The sequence below is a fragment of the Marmota flaviventris genome, chromosome 10 (assembly GCF_047511675.1).
Source record: "Marmota flaviventris isolate mMarFla1 chromosome 10, mMarFla1.hap1, whole genome shotgun sequence".
In the NCBI taxonomy this organism is placed as follows: domain Eukaryota; kingdom Metazoa; phylum Chordata; class Mammalia; order Rodentia; family Sciuridae; genus Marmota; species Marmota flaviventris.
In genome coordinates this window covers 95,180,989-95,203,910 of record NC_092507.1, presented here as the reverse complement: position 1 = coordinate 95,203,910, position 22,922 = coordinate 95,180,989, and positions in this window count along the sequence as shown.

Here is a 22,922-nt window from a genome sequence, read left to right as displayed (position 1 = left end):
AACATGTTCTAGAGTTAAAACCTCTTATGTGTGATGGCTCACTTCTTTAATCCCATCTACTATGCCAGAAGCCCCAGAGGCTGAAAGAGGTCAATCCCTAAAGCAAGGAGCTCCAGGCTAGCCTGGTCATCAGGGTGAGAACCCATCTCAAAAACAAAAACAAAAATGCTTTATGAAGCCAGGCATGGCAGCACACACCTCTAATCCCAGTAGCTCCAGAGGCTGAGGCAGGAGGATTGCAAGTTCAAGGCTGACCTCAGCAATTTAGCAAGGCCCTGAGCAACTCAACAAGACCCTGTCTCAAAATAAAATACAAAAAGTGGCTCAGTAGAAAAGAAATTGGAAAGGATTTGCTAGAGACACAACAGAGACTCCTAAAACCTCTCGCTACACTTGAGGACAGGGAGGGAGAAGCAGTCTTTTATTCCCTTACAAGGTAAAGGATGTTTCGGGGGATTGGCTCAGCAAACTGGCTTGAGAATATTTTTCACCAAATATGAGCTGGGACTTAAGACCAGAGAGAGCAGCTTTGACTACCAGCCCTAGGAAGGCCACTTTTCCATGTCTGAAGCCACTGAGGATGGAAGCTGCGGGTACCTCTCAGGATGTTGGGGAGCAAGAAATGTAGGTCAAAGTGTGGGTCCTTCTCATCATGGCAGCCACCACCTGGAGTCTTTCAGTGTCAGGGTTGTTCCTATAGAGGCATTTCCCAGGCAATGTTGAGCCCCACACAGTGCCAGGGTCCTTTATCCTAGAAAAGCAAAGTCTAAGGAACAATGACATTTTAAAGAGTGTTAGATAATAGCGAGGCATGGTGGTACAGGTCTGTAGTCTGAGAAACTGGAAAGGCTGAGGAAGGAAGATTGCAAATTTGAGCCTGCCTCAGCACTTGAATTTAGTAAGACCATCAGCAGCACATCAAGTGCCTGTTTAAAAATAAAAAGGACTGGGGAAGCCAGGCATTGTGGTGCATGCCTATGATTTCAGTGGCTCAGGAGGCTGAGACAGGAGTATCTTGAGTTCAAAGCCAGCCTCAGCAATGGTGAGGCACTTAGCAATCAGTGGGACCATATCTCTAAATAAGATACAAAAATCAAAAATAGGGCTGGGGATGTGGCTCAGTGGTTGAGTGCTCCTGAGTTCAATCCATGGTACACCCCCCCCCCCCCCAAAAAAAGGACTGGGGATGAAGTTCAGTGGTCAAGTGCCCCTGGTTTAAATTCTCGGTATAAATAAAAGCATGTCAGATAAGAGTTATATGAGGTGGCTATTTTGGACTATTTTATGCTCTAGGCTCTAACAGACTGGACTGAAAATGAAAATGCAGTAACCCATATTAACACTCAAACAGAAATTAAGTTGATATATGACCTTTGTAAAAATCAGGAGAGAAAGAAGACAAAACCTGAATTGCCAAACAGGCCTGAGTCAATGGCACAACAAGTTTTAATCCTTATATCTTTTTGTGCAATCAAAAATTCAACAACAGGAGCCAGGCATAGTGGCACATATGTGTAATCCCAGCAGCTTAGGAGGCTGAGGCAAGAGGATAGAGAGTTCAAAGCCAGCCTCAGCCATTTAGAGAGGCCCTAAGCAACTCAGTGAGACCCTGTCTAAAAAATAAAAAAAATAAAAAGGGCTGGGGATGTGGCTTAGTGGTTAAGTGCCCTTGAGTTCAATTCCCAGTACAAAAAAAAAAAAAAAAAAAAAAAAAAAAATCAATAACAGGGATAGGGAAGAAGCTCAGTGGAACAATGTTTGCCTAGCCCATGTAAAACCTTGGGTTTAATCCCTAGTACCAAAAAAAAAAAAAAAAAAAAAAAAAAAAAAAAAAAATCTAGCAAAAATACTATCTTTCTTTTTTGTTGTTGTTGTTGTTGTTTTGTTTTTTGTTTTTTTATGTATCCTGGGGATTGAACCCAGGGGTGCTTTACCAATGAGCCATGTACCCAGTTCTTTTTATTTTTTTATTTTGAGACATGATTTCAGAATGTTGCTTAAGGTCTTGCTAAATTGCTGGGGCTGGCCTTGAACCTATGGTCCTCCTGCCTCAGTCCCCTAAGAAGCTGGGATTATATGTGTGTGATGCCATGCCCGGCTTTGTCTCATAAGTTTTGACAAAAATCATGAAATGTTTTGTGCTGTGGGTATAGCTCAGTGGTACAGCATGTGCTTTGCATGTGTGGTGTCCTTGTTTCGATCCCCTGTACCTCCCCCAAAGCCACATAACTTTATGATTTATTCTGTGATAGAATTCTGTGGATTGTGAGGGCTACTCTTAAAAACTGATGACCACTCTTGTGTTGCCCAAACATGGAGAGCAGCAGCCCTCTGGTCCTCCACACTCATTTTGGAAACACAGCTTCCTGGGAACATTTACTCTCCTACCCCATTAATGTACAGATTTCCTTCCTTCCTTCCTTTCTTCCTTCCTTCCTTCCTTCCTTCCTTCCTTCCTTCCTTCCTTCCTTCCTTCCTTCCTTCCTTCCTTCCTTCCATTCTTTTTTGTTGTTTGTTTGTTTGTTTCTATTTTTGGTACTGGGGGCTGAATCCACCTATTGCAGGGCAGAAACTGAAGAATATGGATAAGTAAATCATTGTGTGTGTGTGTGTGTGTGTGTGTGTGTTTTATTAGAGTTTAATTCAGGGATGCTCTACCACTGAGCTACATTCATAGCCCTTTTTATTTTTTATTTTGAGACAGAGTCTAACTTGCCCAGGCTGGCCTCAAACCTGCCATCCTCCTGCCTCAACCTCCCAAGTCACTAGGATTATAGGTATGTGCCACTGTGCCTGACCAACAAACTACTCTTTTTACCATGTCTACCTCACTCAGAAATATTTAATGTTTATTTTAACTAGATTAACTTGTTTCATGAAGCCCTATCAGATGGAAGAAAACTAAGTCCAGTATTTAAATTATGTTTCACTTGATTCTAGATGTAAAGATATTTAAAATTAAAAAAGAATTTCTGAAAACTCAGTCTGTTTAGAATCACAAAAAAATGGAGTACATGTGTATGGACACATTTAAATAATTCAATTATTATTAAGTTTAATTTGTTTTGAGATAGGGGCCTCACAATGTTGCTCATGCTGGCAGTGTTCTTGGAATTCTTCTGCTTAGCCATGGGGGAGCAGTTGGAATTATAGGACTGGGCTACCATGCCTGACTTCAGTTTAATGTTACACCTCTTCCTTCCTTCCTTCCTTCCTTCCTTCCTTCCTTCCTTCCTTCCTTCCTTCCTTCCTTCCTTCCTTCCATTCTTTTTTGTTTTTTGTTGGTTTTGTCTTTATTTTTGGTACTGGGGATTGAATCCACAGGTGCTGTACCACTGAGATACATCCACAGCCCTTTGTTTGTTTGTTTTCTTATGAGACAGCGTTTTCCTAAATTGCTGACTTTGAATTTGCAATTCTCCTGCCTCAGTGTCCCAATTTGCTGGGATTAGAGATGTGCACCACTGCATCTGTCTCTATTTGAAAATATGGGAAGGACACAAAGTAGCCACATTAATTATATAATTATAAAGAGCACAACAGAGGTTCACTTGATGCTTTGACTATATATAGCCCATGGGGCTTTGAAATATATATATATATATATATATATATATATATATATATATATATATATATATATATATTCTTCTTTTTCCCTAAACTTCTCCATGATCTTCTTCCTGATCTCTCCTCCTTAATCTCCTTTTCTCTGAATCACCTCTATCCCCTACCCCTTTCCTGTGAATAGGTGAAATCACAGCAATATACCTTGTTTTTCCTTTTCCTCAAGACCTTGTCTTTGTTATTAGATTGGTGTCCAGGATGAGGACTGCGACAGGGGGATATCACGTTTGAGGCCAGCCTGGGCAATGTAGGGAGACCCTGTCTCACAACAACAATTTTGTTTTTAAAGCCTGGGGATAGAGAGCTCAATGGTGGAGCACTCCTCAATTGGATCTCCAGCACTGTAACTAAATAAACAGAAAATAATAAAACAAAATTAGAAAACCTCCATTGCTTTAAGAAAAGCAGAATTATGAAAACCCTTACACCTTTAATTCCCTTTAACTACAGGAAAAAGAGGTGTCTAGGGCATGGGAGTATGAGACTTCATCTTTTAATCCCTAAAAAAGTGACTTGAAGTAGTCTGGGGTTAACCAATCTGTGATTTTTCTCTTGCTCCACCTCCCCGGCCCCTCCTTACAGGGAAAATAACTTTGAAACTCTCAGTCTACTTTAAGCTCTCCTCTTGCTGCCTTTGGGGGTTTTTGTGGTACTGTTTTTTTGTGGAACCTAGGGGTGCTCTACCTCTGGGCTATATCCCCAACCCATTTTAATTTTATTTGAGAAAAGCTCTAAGTTGCCCAGGCTGGCATTGAGTGTGTGATCCTCCTGCCTCAGCCTCCAAAGTGGCCGGGACTATAGGGAGGTGCGCACCATCAGGCCCCATTATTTTGCAGTGAGCAACTCCTCTACCATAGAGCTACATCCCCACCCAATATGGGTATTTTCTTTTAATCTAATTAACACTCTTTTCTTGTTTCAAGAAAGAAACATTCCTAAAGCCGTAATGTTAAATATTAAATCTAATGCATTTACAAGATGAAAGTTTATTAGACTAAAAAGCAATCCATGAACTGGGGAACTACATATTGAAAGATATTTTCTGGCCAGGTGCGATGGCACACACTCATAATCCCAGCAACTGGGGAAGTTGAGCAGGAGGATCACAGCCTGGGCAATTTAGCAAAACCCTAAGCAACTTAGTGAGAGCCTGTCTCAAAATAAAATAAAAAGGGCTGGGAAGGTGGCTGAGTAGTCAAGCCCCCTATGTTCAATCCATAATACCAAAAAAGAAAAAATATATCCAAAATAAATATAATTTTATATATTTTTTTAAAAAAAGACACGATTTAACCAACTAATAAATCAATGGTGGAGGCCTGTTTATCTGATCAAAACATTGTGTTTGTTCTTCAAGGTGTTTAAATTTGGGGTGATGCCAGGCATGGTGGCACACACCTGTTATCACAGAGACAGGAGAGGCTGAGGCAAGAGGATCACAAGTCCAGGGGAAGACTCAGCAACTTAACGAGGCCCTCAGCAACTTAGCAAGACCCTGTATTAAAATGAAAAATATAAAAGCTGAGCATGGTGGCACACACCTGTAATCGCAGCAGCTCAGGAGGCTGAGGCAGGTGGATCGTGGGTTCAAAGCCATCTTCAGCAACAGCAAGGATGCTGTTGCGATAAGCAACTCAGTGAGACCCTGTCTCTAAATAAAATAAAAAATAGGGCTGGGAATGTGGCTCAGTTGTTGAGTGCCCCTGAGTTCAATTCCTGGTACAAGAAAGAAAGAAAGAAAAGAAAAGAAAGAAAGAAAGGAAGGAAGGAAGGAAGGAAGAAAGAAAGAAGAAAGAAAGAAAGAAAGAAAGAAAGAAAGAAAGAAAGAAAGAAAGAAAGAAAGAAAGAAAGAAAGAAAGAAAGAAAGAAAGAAAGAAAATTGAGGGTGGTAGTGCTTTGTTAACAGGAAAACATCACTTTCATCAATTAGGGTACAAGTTTCTTTCTGTTGAATCGAATAAAACAAAAGAAAGCAAGAACTACTAGTGAGCCCAAGTTATTCACCTCAGATCACACTGCTGGAAGAGAATCCAGAGTATTATTAAAATGCTCAGGGGACCTGGGCAGAGTTCAGGAACTATGGGTCACAATTTATGTCCTGAGTGAACTACAGAAAATACCTGGATGCTCCGGTTGGCCTCTGGAGCTGGCATCCACTTTACTGCCAGTTCTGGGAATCTCTAGTGCACCCCAGTCCCCAGGCAACCCGTGTGGACCTTCACAGTGCCAGCCCACATTGTCCACCAGAGGCGTATCCACAGCTGTGTCCTGCCAGGTGGCACAGAGCTCCTGCTGCGCATTCCTTTTAAGCATTTATTTTCCTCTGAAGATCCGCAGCCTCTGCTGCTCCTGATGTTTTCTCCTGGATCTGCCTTTTTTTGATTGTTTGTACATACTTAATCTGAGTCTAGTCATAAAGAAATATCAATCAATTGTACCTTGAGGTACAGACTCTCATAATCCCAGCAGACTCTCTAAATAAGCTAATGTTATGAACAATTTTTTGAAAATATTGAGGGAATTCCTAGTTCATTTATTTATTATTTTTTTATTCTATTTTGTTATACACAATGACAGTCATTTCATATTACACATATAGAGTGCAATTTCTCAAGACACTGATTGTACACAGAGTATTTTCACACCATTCATGTCTTATACATGTACTTGGGGTAATGGTGTCTGAATCATTCCACCATCATTCCTACCCCCTGGCCCCCTCCCTCCCCTCCCTCCCCTTCCCAGCCTGCTTTTGAAGACCAATGTCTTTCCACAGTGGACTCGACTTCACACACAGTGTGCCATGTCCCCAGATGCTGAGATCACGGTGGCTTCCCCTGTGCAGCTCATCTAGATTTCCCTCGCAGGTTTTGCCCTCATTAGGGGAGATTGAAGACTTTGGATGAGAACATTCTGGAAGCCTGGCAAGCAGGAGGCATGCTCAGGTACGTTGAATATGAAATATTTTAGAAAAAAGAAAGAAAGAAAGGAAAAAACCCTCCCCAACCAGCGGTACTGGCTCTAAGTAATAAAACAGTGAGAAAGGTCTATGATAATATCTCCCGAGAGTCTCAAGCCTTCTCTCACATATTCACTTCTGTTTGAGCTTTTAAAAACAACTTCATAAAATACAATATAAGAACAAATTGGTTTCATCTTTGTTTGGTTCTGATTGATTGTTTGCACTACTGGGGACTGAACCCCAGGGTGTTCTAACACTGAGTCACATCCCCAGCTCTTCTCAGTTTTTATTTTTGAGACAAGATCTCACTGAGTTGCCCAAACTGGCCTGTTTTTTTTTTTGTTTGTTTGTTTGTTTGTTTGCAGGGGTGGGGCTACTGAGGATTAAACTCAGGGACACTCAGCCACTGAGCCCCATCCCCAGCCCTATTTTATATTTTATTTAGAGACAGGGTCTCACTGAGTTGCTTAGTGCCTCACTTTTGTTGAGGCTGGCTTTGAACTTGTGATTACCCTGCCCTAGCCTCTGTAGCTTGGATTATAGGCATTCACAACCAAGACCCACACAAACCATTGTTTATTTATTTATTTTGGTACCAGAGTTTGAACCCAGGGCCACTTTACCACTGAGCTACATCCCTAGCCCTTTTTATTTTTTATTTTGAGACAGGGTCTTACTAAGTTGCTGAGAGCCCTGATAAATTACTGAGGTAATGATGATCTTTTTTGTGATCTTCCTGCCTCAGCCTCCCAAATGGGATTATTGGCATAAGACACAGCACCTGGCAAAAACTGTTTTTAATATATATTATATGATAGTAACTACTTTTTAAAACTCTATGATAACTAGATTTATTTAGTTACTTACTTATGGTACTGGCATTTGAAACCAGGCTTTTTTAGTTTGGCTCTGCCTCCCCAGGCCCCACCCTTTTTTTTCTTCTTTTACTTTAATTGACTTTTAAAAAATAAATGACAGTAGAATGCATTACAATTCTTATTACACATATATAGCACATTTTTTCATATCTCTGGTTGTATATAAATTATGTTCATGCCAATTCGTGTCTTTATATATGTACTTTGGATAATGAAGTCCATCTCATTCCACCATCCTTGCTAATCCTCTGCCCCTTCCCTTCCCCTCCTGCCCCTCTGCCCTATCTAGAGTTCATCTATTCCTCCCAAGCTCCCCCTCCCTACCCCACTATAAGTCAGTCACCTTATATCAGAGAAAACATTAGAATGGCATTTGTTTTGGGGGGATTGGCTAACTTCACATAGCATTTTCTTCTCCAATGCCATCCATTTACCTGCAAATACCATAATTTTATTCTCTTTTATTGCTGAGTAAAATTTAATTGTGTATTAGGCCACTTCTTTTTTTTTTTTTTTTTTTTTTTTAATTCATTCCTGCTCCAATGCTGAGGCCCAGAGCCCTTTGCGGTGTCATAGCCCTGGTGATTTCTGTGGAAAGCAGTTGTTTAGGAGTCCTCAAACACTCTTTGAAATGCAGTATTCCAACTAGGTGAGATCTGGATCATGGACCGACACAGAATTCTGCCTTCCTCTGGCCTGCCATCTTCATTCTCCCCACCCTTTTTAAATGCTGGTGATGGAACCCAGTGATGCTTTAACACTTAACTTTAAGTTCTTTCTTTTATTTTGATACAAGTTCTGGCCAAATTGCTAAGGGCCATGATAAATTGGTGAGGTCAGCCTTGAATTTGCAGTCCTCCTTCCTCAGCCTCCGATGTGGCTAGTGTTATAGGTATCTGCCACCACACTTGGCTCTGGCACTTTTTTTCCCCTAAGCCACAGAGAGAGGTTTATTTGGTAAAGTAGATACAAATTCTAGGGAGAGTGGTGCAATCTCAAGGAATATGCCTTTGGGGTTAAAGCAAGGAATACTCGCTCAAGGCAGAGTGCAGGCTATCTCCAGAGGGAGATAAAATCTCTGGAACTAGTTTTATTTATCACTTAAGAAGAAAGCTGAGGTTCAAGCATTAAATCTTTCACTTGTGTTAGTTCTGGGGAAAGTGGTGAGTTAGGGGGCTTTACAGATTCCAGAAGAATCTTCAGATTCACATTTGGATTTCTTGCTGGGAGCCTGCCAGCCTTGAGACAAGCCTGGGTGTCCCAGTGCAGGTTTCTGGTGTTAGCAGAACCTCTTAAGTCAAGTTGACATTTTTTTTTTCTGACTTTGAGGTCTGGGTAAATTTGCCTCCGACAGTCAGGCAGGTGGCTCACCCCTGTAACCCCAGCAACTCAGAGAAGCTGCCAGGAGATGGCAAGATCCAGGCTAGCCTCAGCAGCTTAGTGAGACCCTGTCTCAGAATAAAAAAAGAAAAGATAAAAAGGTCAGAGATGTAGCTTGGTGACAGAGAACTCCTGAGTTCAATCCTTCATACAGGGGGAAAAAGGAAGAAAGGAAGGAAAGGAGGGAGAGAGGGAGGGAGAGAGGGAAGGAAGGAAGAAAGAAAAAGAGGGGGAGGAAAAGAAAGGAGAAAAAAGGAGGAAAAAAGAAAGAAATGGAGGGTAGGGGAGGAGAAAGGAAGGAAGGAAGGAAGGAAGGAAGGAAGGAAGGAAGGAAGGAAGGAAGGGGAAGAAAGAAATTGCCTCTGGCAGTATATGGACCAAGACGAAGCAAGATTGGTTAGGGTTGAAAATCCATCAGGAATGCAAGATTGGTTTAACCTTTGGAATAAACCTGGAATGCAAATCTCCTTTCATATTTGAATAACAATTTCATTGATTAACCATATCAATGGAATAAAGCAAAAAAAAAAAAAATCATCTCAATTGACACAGGGAAAAATATTTGTCTGCCAGGTATGATGGTGCATGCCTGTTAACCCCAGCTACAGGAGACCAAGGCAGGAGGACCACAGGTTCAAAATCAGCCTCAGCCACTTAGTGAGACCCTGGCTCAAAATAAAACATAAAAAGGGCTGGGGACATGGCTCAGTGGTTACCTGCCACTGGGTTAAATCCCAAGTATCCGCCCACTTCACAAAAAATATATGGGAGATTCAGAGAGAGAGAAGGGAATGCTAAGAAGGCCCCTAGGCAGGAATGAATCGGTGGCTGGGTGGGGTGAGGTGTGGAGAGGGAGAAAGGTTTTTCCTTCTTATTATTTTCTTTCTTGTTTTCAATGGAAAATTGTTTCTAAATTGGCAAAAACGATCTATGAGAGAAGATGAAACAAGATTCAAGAGAGATAGAGCTAAAAACAGGGAGAAGACATTGAGAAGCCAAGAGGTACCCATGCTTGGAAACAGGATGAAGGGCAAGGCCAGGGAAGGTGTCTGCATTACTGGACCTTTTACAGGGAGAATGTGGTTGTGCATTACATGGAGAAAGAACGTATGAAAACTGAGTGAAGGTTGCACACATGGGCCCCTTAGGATTGCTGGACTTTCATACACATGCACACACACACACACACACACATGCACACACACACACACACACACACACACTCACACATGCACATACATAGTGAACACAGCCTCAGGTTCCATGCTCAGCTCCAAGGGAGATGGAGACACAGCCACTGCCCTTCAAGGGGCAGCTCCATCTATCAGGTGAGATTGTCCAGCAAACAATAGGAAAACATCCTTAGCCCATGATCCAGCCCTAGAGCTCCAAGTATTCAGCACATAAGTGAAGCTGCCCCGGGGGTCGGGTGGGGACCCCAGCTGCTCTGTTCAGTGGCACAAGATGTCCTGCAGTTGGGGAATGAAAACACACACAGTGGTCCACACAGCTGTGAAAAGATGCAGGGGACCTGAAGTGCAGTCACCAGGGAGGGAAGCCAACTGAGGGCGGTGTACTGTAGACATTCCTGAAGACAGAAAACCAGGGGCACAGGATAAAGCCCAGTGGTTGCCAGGTTTGGGTGGGAGAGAGGGCTGAACAGCTGGAGCACCAAGGGACTGTAAGCTGTGAATTATTCTGCGTGACTCTATAATGGTGGATACAATGTTGTTGGGCATTTCTAACTCCAGAGGTGTAGACTCTAGAACCGGAGTCAACTACGGACTTTGCACAACACTGATGTGTCATAGTAGAGGTGTAATGCCAGATTCGAGGGACCCCAATAGACCTCCAGGAGCTGAATCTAACACAGTCACACAAGAGTCTTTATTGCAAGCTCGAGCCTGGACTCACAACCGTTTTCAATGCAGCTGTCCCAAGGAGTGAGTCCTGGTCCTTTGTTCAGTGAGATTTTATAAGTTTTGGGAGATACTCTATGTGTTACAACATCACACAGCAAATCATCACACACCATAGGAAAATCAAACAACTCTTAACACTTAACTCTTAACACTGGCAGGAACAAGTTGGGTAGGAGTGATTGGTTAGTTCAAGAGGGGGATTCCTTTGAACTGATTGGTTTAATCCATGAGGGGTGTATGTGCTAAACTACATGGTTTCCCAACATGCTATCAACCACCAAGACTACTGGGGAGTCATCTCGCATTCCAGGTATTTTCCCTCTCTCATGCTAATTTGTCATTGCTGGGGGTTGCTATGGGTCCTCACCTATCCTAACTGAGTCAGGGACACCTGGTGCTGCAGATGTCTCCTGTTACTTGCAGACAAACAACTTAGCAGGGTGGGTATGTGCTTAGGAGTGCTCAGTGGGCTTTTCCAAGGACAAGGGTCACGCCCCCTCCCTCTGGACAGGCCTTGAGATAGAAGCTGTTTTCAAAAATGGAGTCACATCGGTTTCTCAGAGGCATGAATTGTAGCATAAGTACCACTCTGGTGTGAGATGCTGGTCCTGGGGGAGGTTGGGTAGGCAGAGGGATTTGGGAACCATGGAGCTTCTGCTCAGATTTGATGTGGTTTTAAAACTACTCTAAAACAAAACAAACAAACAAACAAAATCCAGCCTATGTTAAAAAAGGGGGGGTAGGGTTCCAGATCTAATGTTGATCTCCCCTTCTGTTTACCGGGGAATCCTTGCTTCCCCGAATGCCGAAGTATAATGCCAGAGAGGCACATCCAGGCAAGGCTAGAGGGTACAGTGGAAGGTGATGAGCCCAGCCTAATTCCATCTTAAGATTGGGAGCCATCTCCTCACAAAGACATGAAAAGGTAATTTCTGTTTTACTATATATTACTGTGATTTCTAAACTTGCTTGGAATGCCTGCCCGTGCCTGGAACTCACCCATGCCTGGCTTTCCCTGACCAGATAACAACCCTCTCTGAAACCTTAGCGGTGCCTCATAAATTCTGCTGTTGGGATTTAAATTTACTCCCTAACTTGAAATGTTGAGCCATGTAGATCATTTACCTACTACTTGCCTTTGTATTATGCTTGTGAAAATCCTGTAATCTGTAAGTTTCGAAGACCCTCCCCGCCTTTTGCAATGTTTTGTGCTATAAAACCTTGTTTCTAGAGAGCTGGGGGACTGTCCTCTAACCAACGGGTTTCAGGAGAGACACTGCTGGCTGGCCAGAATACAAGCTTGCTTTAATTTGATTTAAAATTGGAGTGGAGGGTCTTGTTTGCCTCAGCCTCCCAAGTTGCTGGGATGACAGGCATGAGCCACTACGCCCAGCTAACATTTTACTATTCTCAATGCTTATTTAAAGAAATAAATCTCACTCATTTATGTCTAAGATTATTTTTTTATGTCTTGTTTGCTTTGAGAGAGCAAATCAAGTTAGACATTTATTTTAAATATCCTATTGTAGTATTTGAAAGTACTCATTAAGGTATGGATCTAGAAATGTTCCCCTAAAAGCTCACATTTTGAAAAAAAAATGTGATCCCAAGTGCAGCAAGGGCGGAGGTGGGGCTAAGGCAGTGATTAGGGCTGTAGTGCCTCATTGTTTAATCTACAGGATGGGCTAACAATTTGAGTAAGTTACTGAGCTGTAACTGTAAGGGGGATGGCGTGCCTGGAGCAGGTAATTCACTGGGCAGCTGGCCCATGGGGGGTTGTGTCTTGTTGCTGATCTCTTTCTTGCTTCCTCTGCTTTCTGGTTTCCAGGAGCTGAGCAGCTCTGCTCCACTAGGCCTTTGGGCCATGTTGTTCTGCCTCACTCAGGGGCCAGAACAGTGGAGCTGGCTAACCCTGGCTGAGGCTCTCCACCTGTGAGCCAAAAGAAATCTTCTGCCTTTTTTCTTTCCTAGTACTATAGATTGAACCCAGGGATTCCTCTACCATTGAGCTACTCCCCATTCCATTTTTATTTTATTTTTTAAATTTTGAGACAGGATTTCACTAAGGTTCCAAGCTGGCCTGGAACTTGTGATCCTCTTGCCTCAACCTCCTGTGTTTACAAGTGAGAAATTTCATGCCCATTTAATTTTTTTTTTTTTTTTTTTGGTGGTGGGGTTCCAGGGATTCAACTCAGGGGCACTCAGCCCTATTTTGTATTTTATAGACAGCACCTCACTGAGTTGCTTAGTGCCTCACTTTAACTGAGGCTGGCTTTGAAGTATCGATCCTCCTGTCTTAGCCTCCTGAACCACTGGGATTATAGGCGTGTGCCACCCTGCCCAGCTCTCTGTTTTAAGTTCTTTATGTCAGGCATTTTGGTTACAATAACAAACGCTAACCCAGTAATAAATTTCCCTTACAGTTTTGAAACCAATTAATATTAACATTATTTTAAAAATCACAGCACAAGTATTTATACTCAAACATCATTTTACAGTACTGGGTTTTGAAAAATACCACTCAAAAATAGTCAATGCTAGTTATGCTTATAAAAACTCATGCCACGAGTTCTGAGCTACCAGCAGGTGGTGTGTGACATCTATTACTTGGAAAAGTTTATCTTGAGATCACTGCAGGTAAACAGTCTTGGGCTCCTCAAATCCATCCTCTTCTGGCTGCTGAACACTAATTTTTCTTAAAACTTTATTTTTTTATTCCTTTTTGGTATTGGGGACTGAACCCAAGGATGGTTAATCACTGAGCCACATCCCTAACCCTCTGTATTTTTTTTATTTTGAGACAAGGTCTTGCTAAATTGGTTAGGGCCTCATTGAATTGCTGAGGCTGGACCTGAACTTTGAATCCTCCTGCCTCAGCTTCCTGAGCTGCTGGGATTACAGTCATGTGTCACCATGCCCAGTCCATTTATTCATCTTTCATTCATTTTTGTGGTCCAGGGGAATGAATCTAGAGGCTCTCTACTACTGATCTATATCCCCAGCCCTTTTATTTTTATTTTTAAACAAATTTTTGGTACTAGGGATGAAACCCAGGGGTGCTCTACCACTGAGCCATATCCCTAGCCTTCAATTTTTCATCAGACAGGTTCTCACTAAGTTGCTGAGGGCCTGACTAACTTGCTGAGCTGTGAATGCAGCTCAGGGGTAGTGTGTATACCTGGCAGGCAGTAAGCCCGAGTCCTATTCCCCACCCAGGAAGGGGGGAATCCTTCACCTCAGTCTTTTCCCAGCTACCCTGAAGCCAGGGTTCTGTGTCCTCTACATTTGCAGATACATGTTAAATTTCATTTCTAAGTGCCCAGAGGAAAGCTTTTCCTATGCACCCGACTGGGAAGGCACACAGTAGCGGCACAGCTGCTTCTTGACAGGTACCTGGGCCATGAAACATCCAGTTGCACCAGGCTAAAAGGTACCTGTCTGCCCAGTAAGCACAGGAGAGGGCACAGGCCAAATGTCCCTCAGTATCCCCATCAGCTTAGCACAAAGCTGGACAAACCTCCAATGTGGAGAATAGGACATGGATTGGTCTCCAAAGGGGCGGCGCACATGCTCTAGGCTTAACTGGATCAGCCTGGCAGAGTGCAGCAGGTGGTTCTCCAGGACTGATGTGGGGAGGCACCATAGAAGCTGAACATGGTGATCTGGGAGCATCGGTTCAGGGAAGGAGGGTGGCATGGAGCTGCGAGTTCATGACCTCACAGTCCTGCAATTCCAAGGTCTGCAGAGTAGCTACAACTTTCTGTAGAACTTGGAGGGGCACAGGACTTCAACTAGTTGTATTTTGGAGGAAGGGGGACTGGGAATTGAACCAGAGGTGCTCTAACACAGACCTACATCCCCAGTCCACTTCCTTTTTTTATTTTGAGACAGGCTCTTGCCAAGTTGCTGAGGATCTAATTCACTGGGGCTGGTTTGGAACTTTTGATCCTCCTGCCTCAGCCTCCTGAGCCACTAGGATTAGAGGTGTTCACTACCACACCTGGATTTAAATTTTGATGCCATCAAGATCCATGTGCTTCAGCTGACTGATACCCAGGCACAGGGACGTATGCTTCAACTCTGATTCCAAGTACAGGGAGTTAGTAATTGAGAGGGTCTGGTGGGAAGGGTTGCCTAAGGAGACACCAGGCAGTTAGTTCTGAGGAGCGATGTCAAGGTGGGAGAAAACAAATTGGCCCAAGACCAAAGTCACCCTGACCCTCTGATGATGGTCAACACCCAGGATTCTGCCTGTTGCAGAATCTGTTCTTTTACATCACCCATTTCAGGGTGAGCCTTACACCAGGTTGGTCCACCATCTGCAAGGCCTCCATCCCTGCTCCTCACCCTCAACTCTGAATCACCACCTGAGGCTCAGAGCAGCCTTCCCCAGGGGAGCATTGGAGGTGGCTCCTCTGTTCCCTGCTGGAGAGCACAGAGCTTCCCTGTTGAAAGGTGCAGGTGTGGGGGCTTCCCTCCTCCAGCGCCTTCCCCTCCACCCTGCTGCTCACCACCTTTGCTGGACAGGCCTCCCAGGGAAGGAACCTCATACCCACCTCACTAGCTCCTCTCCCCACCACCTGGCTTCCCAGCAGCATTCCACTTCCCAGACCACAGACCCCTGTTTAGCCCTCTACTTCTGTGTTTGTGGTGATGAGTCCATCCTTCCTGACTGAACAGGGGACCAGACTCTGAGGTCACTTGGTCACTCTCCAGCATCTCCTTCTCTGACATCGCCAGTGGCCTGGGTACAGCAACTGCAATTTATTTGTTTATGGTGATGGGGATGGAACCCAGGGGTGCACTACCACTGAGTCACATTCCCAGCCCTTTTTATTTTTTGAGGCAGAGTCTCCCTAAATTGTTGCAGCTGGCCTTGAACTTATGATCCTCTTGCCTCAGCCTCCTGAGTTGCTGGGATTTTAGTTCTGTGCCATTGTGTCGAGCAGCTCAGGCAACTGACCCTAACTCAAAATAAAATTATTAAAAGGACTGAGGTTCTATTTCAGTGCTAGAGAGCCTCAGGGTTCTATCTCAAGTTCTGAAAAAAACTTTTAGAGAGAAAGTATAAAAGCTGGGTTACAGAGCTTACACTTATAGGAGTTTACACCGAGCACGGAGCGGCCGAGTTCCGGCTCCCGGAACTTCCCTGGCCCGGGGCTAGGAGCTCACGGAAACTGCTTCTCGGTCCGGGTCCTGCGGAGGGCCGGTCAGGATTCATCCATTGCTTTCGTTGCCTGGCAAGGGGAACGAAATGCTGCCATTCGCATAGGATACCAACATGGCAGAGATCTGATGTCAGCAGAAAGCAGCGGAGGAGAGAACTTCATCAATACCAGCGGTGACATAAGCAGTTGGTCTCCTGGTAGGGGGGGTGAGGCACAGTCACCCGAGTCTCCTCAATTTGTCGTCGAGCCAGAGGGGAGGAGCCGGGCCGCCGCCAGCGCCCAGAGCAGGCCCAGCGGCTCGCCAGCGTGGTGACCGCGTGACCCCAATTGGAGAGGGGGCCGAGCGGAGCCGCCACCCGCACCCGCAAGGTGGGCAGACCCGCGACCCAGTGGTACATGGGCGTGGTAGGAGGGGCAGGGCAGAGCCGCCGTTCGCGCTGGCAAGGTAAACAGACCTGTGACAGCCTGGCGGGTCAGGCCCAGTGGCCTGCCAGTGTGGTACACACGTCACCCCAACTGGAGTAGGGGCAGAGCAGATCCTTCTGCCACGCCCGGATCAGGCCCTGCCGGTGTGGTGATCACGTGACCCCAATTGGAGTGGGGGCGGAGCGGAACCGCCACCCGTGCCCGCAGGGTGAGCAGACCAGTGATCAACCTGCAGATCAGGCCCAGGGGTCCGCAGGCGTGGTAGGAGGGGCAGGGCAGATCCGCCGCCCGCGCCTCCAAGGTAGGCAGACCTACAACAGACCGGCGGATCAGGCCCAGGAGCCTGCCGGCGTGGTACAAACACCACCCTAATTGGAGTAGTGGCAGAGCAGAGTCACCGCCCGTGCCAGGAACAGGCCCAGCGTCCTGCAGGCGGGGTAGCCACGACACCCTAATTGGAGTAGGGGCAGAGCAGAGCCTCCACCCGTGCCCGAAAGGTGGGCAGATCTGCGACCGACCAGCGGGACAGGCCCAGTGGCCTGCCGGTACGACAGACACGTCACCCCATTTGCAGTAGGGGCAGAGTAGAGCCGCCGCCCGCGCCCGCAGGGTAGGCAAACCTGCAACCGACTGGCGGATCAGGCCCGGTGGCCTGCCGGCGTGGTACACTCGTCACCCCAATTGGAGTAGGGGCAGAACAGAGCCGCCGCCAGCTCCCAGAACAGGCCCAGTGACCTGCCGGCGTGGTAGCCACGACACCCCAATTGGAATAAGGAGAGAGCAGAGCCGCCGCCCGCACCTGCAGGAAAGATACGCAAGCAGTATGAAAAGACAAGGAAAGAAAGGACCACAAGCAATGCAGGTCAACGCAACTTTAGAAGAGGTAACAGCTGCAGCAGATGGAATGTCAGATAAAGAATTCAGGATATACATGCTTCAGATGATCTGGAGTATCAAGGAAGACATTAAACAGCAAAATCAGACAATGAGAGATCACTTCGACAACGAATTACGCAAACAAATCCAGGAAGCAAAGGATCAACTATACAGGGAGATAGAGGTTATAAAAAACAAACAAACAGAAATCCTAGAAATGCAGGAAGCAATAAACCAACTTAAAAACTCAATGGAGAATACTACCAGCAGAGTAGAACACTTAGAAGATAGAACATCAGACAATGAAGACAAAGTATTTCAACTGGAAAAGAACATAGACAGCTCAGGAAGACGGTTAAGAAACCATGAGCAGAACATCCAAGAAATATGGGATAACATTAAGAGACCAAACTTAAGAGTCATTGGGATACAGGAAGGTACAGAGCTCCAAACCAAAGGAATGAGAAGTCTATTCAATGAAATAATACAAGAAAACTTCCCAGACTTGAAGAATGAGACAGAATCCCAAATCCTAGAAGCCTACAGGACGACGAATGTGCAAAATCATAAGAGATCCACACCTAGACACATTATAATGAAGATGCCCAACATACAGAATAAGGAGAGAATTTTAAAAGCTACAAGAGAAAGGAAGCAGATTACATTTAGGGGTAAGCCAATCAGGATAACAGCTGATCTTTCAACACAGACTCTGAAAGCTAGAAGATCCTGGAATAACATATTTCAAACACTGAAAGAAAATGGGTTACCACCAAGAATTGTGTATCCAGCGAAATTAAGCTTCAGGATGGAAGATGAAATTAAAACCTTCCACGATAAACAAAAGTTTAAAGAATTCGCAGCTAGAAAACCATCTCTTCAAAACATCCTCGCCAAAGCATTACAGGAAGAGGAAATGGAAAATAACAATGAAAACCAACAGTGGGACGTAGGACAGTAAAGGGGGGAGGGGAATAATCAAAGAGGAAAACAAACCATGTTTAGTAACAGAAATAAACAAATATGGCTGGAAGAACAACCCATATCTCAATAATAACCCTAAATGTTAATGGCTTAAACTCACCAATTAAGAGACACAGGCTAGTAGAATGGATCACAAAACAAGACCCAACAATATGCTGCCTACAGGAGACGCACTTGATAGGAAAAGACATACATAGGCTGAAGGTGAAAGGTTGGGAAAAATCATATCACTCATATGGACTTCGGAAACAAGCAGGAGTGTCCATACTCATATCAAATAAAATAGATTTCAAGCCAAAGTTAATCAAAAGAGATAAAGAGGGACACTACATACTGCTTAAGGGAACCATACACCAACAAGGCATAACAATCATAAATATTTATGCCCCAAACAATGGTGCAGCTATGTTCGTCAAACAAACTCTTCTCAAGTTCAAGAGTCTAATAGACCACCATACCATAATCATGGGAGACTTCAACACACCTCTCTCGCCACTGGACAGATCTTCCAAACAAAAGTTGAATAAGGAAACTATAGAACTCAATAACACTATTAATAACCTAGACCTAATTGACATATATAGAGTATACCACCCAACATCAAGCAGTTACACTTTTTTCTCAGCAGCACATGGATCCTTCTCAAAAATAGATCATATATTATGTCACAGGGCAACTCTTAGACAATATAAAGGAGTAGAGATAATACCATGCATCTTATCTGATCATAATGGAATGAAACTGAAAATCAACGATAAAAGAAGGAAGGAAAAAGCATACATCACTTGGAGAATGAACAATAGGTTACTGAATGATCAATGGGTTATAGAAGACATCAAGGAGGAAATTAAAAAATTCTTAGAGATTAATGAAAACACAGACACAACATATCGGAATCTATGGGACACATTGAAAGCAGTTCTAAGAGGAAAATTCATTGCTTGGAGTTCATTCCTTAAAAAAAGAAAAAACCAACAAATAAATGATCTCATACTTCATCTCAAAATCCTTGAAAAAGAAGAGCAAAACAACAGCAAAAGAAGTAGAAGGCAAGAAATAATTAAAATCAGAGCTGAAATTAATGAAATCGAAACAAAAGAAACAATTGAAAAAATTGACAAAACTAAAAGTTGGTTCTTTGAAAAAATAAACAAAATCGACAGACCCTTAGCGATGCTAGCGAAGAGAAGAAGAGAGAGAACTCAAATTACTAGCATACGGGATGAAAAAGGCAATATCACAACAGACACTTCAGAAATACAGAAGATAATCAAAAACTATTTTGAATCCTTATACTCCAACAAATTAGAAGATAGTGAAGGCATAGATAAATTTCTTAAGTCACATGATCTGCCCAGATTGAGTCAGGAGGATATAGAAAACCTAAACAGACCAATATCAATTGAGGAAATAGAAGAAACCATAAAAAGACTACCAACTAAGAAAAGCCCAGGTCCAGATGGGTATACAGCAGAATTTTACAAAACCTTTAAAGAAGAACTAATACCAATACTTTTCAAGCTATTTCAGGAAATAGAAAAGGAGGGAGAACTTCCTAATTCATTCTATGAGGCCAACATCACCCTGATACCTAAACCAGACAAAGACACTTCAAAGAAAGAAAACTACAGACCAATATCTCTAATGAACCTAGATGCAAAAATCCTCAATAAAATTCTGGCGAATCGGATACAAAAACACATCAAAAAAATTGTACACCATGATCAAGTAGGATTCATCCCAGGGATGCAAGGCTGGTTCAATATATGGAAATCAATAAATGTTATTCACCACATCAATAGACTTAAAAATAAGAACCATATGATCATCTCGATAGATGCGGAAAAAGCATTTGACAAAGTACAGCATCCCTTTATGTTCAAAACTCTAGAAAAACTAGGGATAACAGGAATATACCTCAATATTGTAAAAGCAATCTATGCTAAGCCTCTGGCTAGCATCATTCTGAATGGAGAAAAACTGAAGGCATTCCCTCTAAAATCTGGAACAAGACAGGGATGCCCTCTCTCTCCACTTCTGTTCAACATAGTTCTCGAAACACTGGCCAGAGCAATTAGACAGACGAAAGAAATTAAAGGCATCAAAATAGGAAAAGAAGAACTTAAATTATCACTATTTGCAGATGATATGATTCTATACCTAGCAGACCCAAAAGGCTCTACAAAGAAACTATTAGAGCTAATAAATGAATTCAGCAAAGTGGCAGGATATAAAATCAACATGCATAAATCAAAGGCATTCCTGTATATCAGCGACAAATCCTCTGAAATGGAAATGAGGACAACCACTCCATTCAAAATATCTTCAAAAAAAAATAAAATACTTGGGAATCAACCTAACAAAAGAGGTGAAAGACTTATACAATGAAAACTACAGAACCCTAAAGAGAGAAATAGAAGAAGATCTTAGAAGATGGAAAAATATACCCTGTTCGTGGATAGGCAGAACTAACATCATCAAAATGGCGATATTACCAAAAGTTCTCTATAGGTTTAATGCAATGCCAATCAAAATCCCAACGGCATTTCTTGTAGAAATAGAGAAAGCAATCATGAAATTCATATGGAAAAATAAAAGACCCAGAATAGCAAAAACAATGCTAAGCAGGAAGTGTGAATCAGGCGGTATAGCGATACCAGACTTCAAACTATACTACAGAGCAATAGTAACAAAAACAGCATGGTACTGGTACCAAAACAGGCGGGTGGACCAATGGTACAGAATAGAGGACACAGAAACCAATCCACAAAACTACAACTATCTTATATTTGATAAAGGGGCTAAAAGCATGCAATGGAGGAAGGATAGCATCTTCAACAAATGGTACTGGGAAAACTGGAAATCCATATGCAACAAAATGAAACTGAATCCCTTTCTCTCGCCATGCACAAAAGTGAATTCAAAATGGATCAAGGAGCTTGATATCAAATCAGAGACACGCCGTCTGATAGAAGAAAAAGTTGGCTACGATCTACAGTCGGTGGGGTCGGGCTCCAAATTCCTCAATAGGACACCCATAGCACAAAAGTTAATAACTAGAATCAACAAATGGGACTTACTCAAACTAAAAAGGTTTTTCTCAGCAAAAGAAACAATAAGAGAGGTAAATAGGGAGCCTACACCCTGGGAACAAATCTTTACTCCTCACACTTCAGATAGAGCCCTAATATCCAGAGTATACAAAGAACTCAAAAAATTAGACAATAAGAGAACAAACAACCCAATCAACAAATGGGCCAAGGACCTGAACAGACACTTCTCAGAGGAGGACATACAGTCAATCAACAAGTACATGAAAAAATGCTCAACATCTCTAGCTGTCAGAGAAATGCAAATCAAAACCACCCTAAGATACCATCTCACTCCAGTAAGATTGGCAGCCATTAAGAAGTCAAACAACAACAAGTGCTGGTGAGGATGTGGGGAAAAGGGTACACTTGTACATTGCTGGTGGGACTGCAGATCGGTGCAGCCAATTTGGAAAGCAGTATGGAGATTTCTTGGAAAGTTGGGAATGGAGCCACCATTTGACCCAGCTATTCCCCTTCTTGGTCTATTCCCTAAAGACCTAAAAAGGGCATGCTACAGGGACACTGCTACATCGATGTTCATAGCAGCACAGTTCACAATAGCAAGACTGTGGAACCAACCTAGATGCCCTTCAATAGACGAATGGATAAAAAAAATGTGGCATTTATACACAATGGAGTATTACTCTGCATTAAAAAATGACAAAATCATAGAATTTACAGGGAAATGGATGGCATTAGAGCAGATTATGCTAAGTGAAGCTAGCCAACCCCTAAAAAACAAATGCCAAATGTCTTCTTTGATATAAGGAGAGTAACTAAGAACAGAGTAGGGACGAAGAGCAGGAGAAGAAGATTAGCATTTAACAGGGATGAGAGGTGGGAGGGAAAGGGAGAGAGAAGGGAAATTGCATGGTAATGGAAGGAGATCCTCCGGGTTATACAGTGGAGGGGGTAGAGAGAGAGGAGGGGAGGGGAGGGGAGAGGTGGGGAGGGGGGAGGGGGGAGGATGGGAAAGGCAGCGGAGCACAACAGACACTAGTATGGCAATTTGTAAATCAATGGATGTGTAACTGATGTCATTCTGCAATCTGGGTATGGGGTGAAGGTGGGAGTTCATAACCCACTTTAATCAAAGTGTGGAATATGATATGTCAAGAAATTTGTAATGTTTTGAACAACCCACAATAAAAAAATTTTTAAAAAAAAGAGATGATATTAGAGAGAGATAATAGTGGAAAACGATTTAGAAAGACATTGAATTGCATTTCAGTGTTTATGCACCTTTAAAGGCTTGCAGTAAATTACACAAGTTATTTAAATACATTCTTTAATATTTATGCTTTGTTGTTTTAATAAAGACTTCTATTTTTAAATAAAAATGCATAATTAAGTGGAAAAAAAAAAGCTGGGTTACAATATCAGAGGATTTGGATCTTAGAGATGGAAAGGAAACCTCTTAATTATCTCAGTTCTGGGTTTATGGAGACCTGGGATGTCTTTTATTCTTCAGGTAAGAGGTAAATTTCCTGCATAATCAGAGCATAACCTAAGCAATAGACTTTTTCTTTCTTTCTCTTTTTTTGTGGGGGGTACCAGAATTTCACTCAGGGGTACTAGACCACTGAGCCACATTCCCAGCCTTATTT